This window comes from Chinchilla lanigera, unplaced genomic scaffold (genome assembly GCF_000276665.1).
Source record: "Chinchilla lanigera isolate Chin_1 unplaced genomic scaffold, ChiLan1.0 scaffold00192, whole genome shotgun sequence".
Lineage (NCBI taxonomy): Eukaryota > Metazoa > Chordata > Mammalia > Rodentia > Chinchillidae > Chinchilla > Chinchilla lanigera.
Genome location: NW_004955593.1, coordinates 637151 through 641433, shown reverse-complemented (window position 1 = coordinate 641433; position 4283 = coordinate 637151). Strand labels below are relative to the sequence as shown.

The following is a 4283-nucleotide window of genomic DNA, read 5'->3' as shown; positions in this document are numbered from 1 at the left end:
AAAAGTAGGAATGGGGAGAGGTAGGGGAATGGGAAAAAACCAAGTTATATCATGCACAGGTATAAATTCTCTATGTTGAAAGTGATGTTTATATATATATATATATATATATACATATACATATATGTAAAATGTACCAATGAAATCTGACTGGCAACTGTCAAAAAATGAAAAGAAATAAAAAAATAAAAAGTGACTTTGTGCACATACACAAAATCCTGTTTGAGCAAGTGCAGGAGTGGAATTACTGCCTTAGTTAATCCCTCATTGCTGAGACAAATCCCTGATACCCGCAAGTTAAAAGCAGAAAAGTTTATTTTAGCTCACAGTTCGTAGAGGTCTCAGTCCGTTGTTGGTTGGTTCCAAGGCAGGGATGGCATGGCGCAGGGGCGTGGCAGCAGAGAAACAGTCTATGGCACAGCAGGCAGTAGGAAGGCAGCAGATAGCCTCCGTTTTCCTTTTAGTTTATTCAGGCCACAAGCACACTGGTTGGTGCCAACCACAACCAAGGCTGAGCCTTCACCTCACCCACATCCAGAACTACGCTAACCCAGTTAGTGGAGTAATTTAGGGATCACACACCCTTAATCCGCATTTACACACCTTAGATCCAGCCACCCCTAAAAAGCCCAACATATCACACGTGATGCTTTGGGGGGACATCGAGACACAAGCCAAAACAATTACCAGTTACAAAAATGAGAAAATCCTAAAGCAAGTTTGGGAGTTTGGGAGGGAATTCAGTAACTTATTTTTTCAAGGTTTTGGTTATCAGTCTTTGAATTCAAACAGCATTCTTCAGTATGACATTGGCTGTATTTGTTTGATGTTTAAAGAGGAGGTCAAGACAGGAAATACAATTTTGCTTTCTTTGGGGAATAAATGATCAAGTCTATAGATTGGTGAAGCAGCCCAGAAAGGGAGTACTGACAGAAGAAAATATGAGGTTCTGAATCTACAATCTTTAAGCCTGGGGAAATGACAAGGGACAAGTGAAGGCATCTGGGAAAGAATGGCTAGTAACAGAGGAGTGAATCTAACAGTGACGGATGCTGTCAGGGTAACGTGAGGATAGCAATTCAAGATGGACATAGGTCAAGTGAGATACGAAGAAAGACTTCATTTTTGGACCGATATGCTTGTGGAGGAAGTTTTATAACCCAAGTGGTGATGGTATTGGATGCTTCATCTGAATGGGTTCTGAAGTCATCAAGAAACATGCAAAGGCTGGTCCAGGAAAGACTGGCATTTGACCAGGTGCTGATGAAGTGTTGCTACAGCGTATTTAGGGATTGTATCAGAGAAGACTAAGTGAGGAAAATTTTGATGACATGAGCTTCAGTGCAGGAGTTTACGGGAGGAAGAAAATGAATGATACAGAGTGGTAACAGTGAGAAGGGACTTGCACAACAGGTAATAGTCTGGTGGTCTGCAAAGTCTTCCAGATATCAGGAGCTTTACTATCCCTTCTCTATGTCTTTAAATGTCTACAACACCTAACAGTCTTCTATACACTTGAAAATATCAACTAAGGGCAGCGTTATTGTCCCAAGTTGCAAAGCATTAAATTTACTTTCAACGTCAATTGTTTGCTCTTTTTTGGCACTGCCTAGACTATGTGATCTTTTTTAAATCTGTAAAATCATATATATATATATATATATTATTGTTATATAGCTTCAAAAATGAAATCTAAAATTGGTGCAAGAGGTCATTCTTTTTCATCTCATGGATTGGCAGACTCGCTTTTATTTTTATCCATGCATTCTTTTATTCAAGGGAAGCACAAGTGTAAAATCAAGATGAAAATCAGGCTTCCTTGTTTCAGCAGTAAGACTGTGTGGGGAGGAGGGGAGGGAGGATAGTTGGAGTTGACAGAGTAAAGTACCTTTGAAAAATGACCACTCTATGGTTTTGGAGTGTCGTAGTTACTTTTCTCTCATTGCAGAGACAAAATACCCAACGCCCAAAATTAAGGAAAGGAAGATTTATTAAGCTCACAGTCTGTGGAGGTTTCAGTCTATAATCAGCTGGCTCCAAGGCAGGGTGGCAGGGCACAGGGGCAACACTGCAAGTTGCCATGAGACAGCAAAAGCAGCGAGACCAAAAGCGGGGAGTGGTAGCAAGCAGCCTCTTTCCCTCCCTTACACTGTATGCAAACTACCTGCCCCAGGGCTGGTATAGCACTCACATCCATGAATCAGTCATAAAATTGAGAAGCCCACCCCAGGACTGCATGAGGTTTGAAGGGACATTCAGACCCAAACCATAACAGGGAGTATAACCATGTTATAATACATGTTCAGCATGTGTTAAGCACTAGGCTTGATCCCAAACTATCTATCTCTACCTATCTGTCTACTGCCTGTCTATTATCTGTGTGTCTGTGTGTCTGTCTGTTTATCTATCTATGGCCAAGTTCTTGACAAGAGAATTCTACTTGAGCTGATGACAAATTTATAGAAATTATCTCTCCCCATACTGCACCATTTCTTCATTTATATTGCCTAATAGAATATAACTGCCCTTTGACTTCCAAACACTAATATTGGATACAATTCTCTAAAAAAAGAGCCATGTTTAGTATTTTTCTCAAGGCTGATTTATAGAAAATATATATGGGCAAGTCTGCCGCATTCATTACGCCAGCACAGTAAAGAACTGCCTGAATCTGAGGTGCACAAGACAGCTGGAATAGGGATTGAACAAGGGTTTCTCTGGTGGGAGGGCATAAGAGGGAGAAGGGGCTGGTACTGAAGCATCTTACTTACATGGGCAATCTACCAACTCAGCACTACCAAATCTGTTACCATCCTTTATTCTTCACTGTGATTGTGGAAGCATGCGTATGTGTGTGCTCTAATGAATTGGAGACAATGATATCAACTTCACAGTATTGTAAAAACCAAACCAAGTATTTTATACATGTTAACATATTTAAAGATATATGCCACATGTTATAAAGTTGTAACATATAGCAGATATGCAATAAACATTTATTATTATTATTGTGTTGCCATTTGTCAGGCCGACAAGTGACTATAGGAAAAATACTGATTTTGAATAACACTTAAGTGGGCTCTTATTGTCCTACATATAATACAGTTCTGATCTTCAGCGAAAAAAGATTTTTTCAGTTCTTTTCTTTGATAATGATATCAATAAGCATGATGTATCACTGCATCAGGGGAAACATCCCCTTGCATATGCTGGTGAAAAGAATATGGCAGCCATTCTCGAAGGTAATGATTGTATTCATGAGGCTGAAATAGCTGTTCAGATAAATATTGACTCTAGGGAGACAATACTAATGCACAGGAGAGAGAGAGAAAATTTTCAAAAGGGAAACATTGCCAATAAATTTTAAAAGTCTTTTAGAGATTTTTAAAACACTTTTTCTCTTCATCTGGAGCACTTGAAAGCTTTTTATTTCAGGCAGTAGAAAGTCCTTGAGAAAACTGCTTATAAAATAATTTCATCAAGTTTTCTGTATATGAATCTACAATCATTCTATTCTATCATTCTTCTAAGGATGGCAGTTTTAGTATATTATTAAAAATGCAGAACCAGCTGTGGTATAAGAAAGTTGATGAATTAGAGATGGTTGAAACAATTTGAGCAGTATGATCTCCTAAAGATCTTTAAAATTTACCTGTATGTATGTACATATAAGCACATATAAACGTCTTGATAAAATCAAAGTCCTCATCCATGGTAAATATTAATTTTAAAATAACAATATCTATGTAACATGATTTAAAATGATTATTCTAAAATTGAATACTTTATACTATTAGAAGTCCATTTATTTCTAATTTCTATAATCCATCAAAAATAAGTTGCACTTAGAGACATGCCCAGAAAACAGCACATTATTATTCCCTAAGATCTAAAGCATAGGTCTGTCTTTGTATAAGTCATGATGTTTATTTACTAGAATTCTATACACCAATAACAAACTCACTGAGAGATGGAAATTAGTGAAAGCACATTTTATAATAGCATCAAGAAAAAATGAAATACATAGTAACTAGTGAAGGAGTTAAAAGACCTTATATTGAGAACTAAAGGGGGCTGGGGATTTAGCTCAGCTGCATAGTGCCTGCCTGGCAAGCACAAGGTCATGAGTTCAATTCCTGGTACTGGAAAAAAGCCAATAGAATAAAATAAAATAAAACAAAAAACTAAAGTACTCTGAAGAAAGGAGACCAAAAAGAGTATTAGGAAATGGAAAGAAATATCCTGTTTCTGGGAAGGTAAAACAAACATACCGAAAATGGCCA

At 37.6% G+C, this 4283-nt stretch overlaps 1 protein-coding gene across 1 annotated transcript in view; it reads right to left on the bottom strand.

Annotated features, from left to right (window-relative positions):
* LOC102019004 overlaps window positions 1–4283 on the bottom strand; it is a gene marked incomplete in the record, with an annotated part of 405168 nt that overhangs the window by 30983 nt on the left and 369902 nt on the right.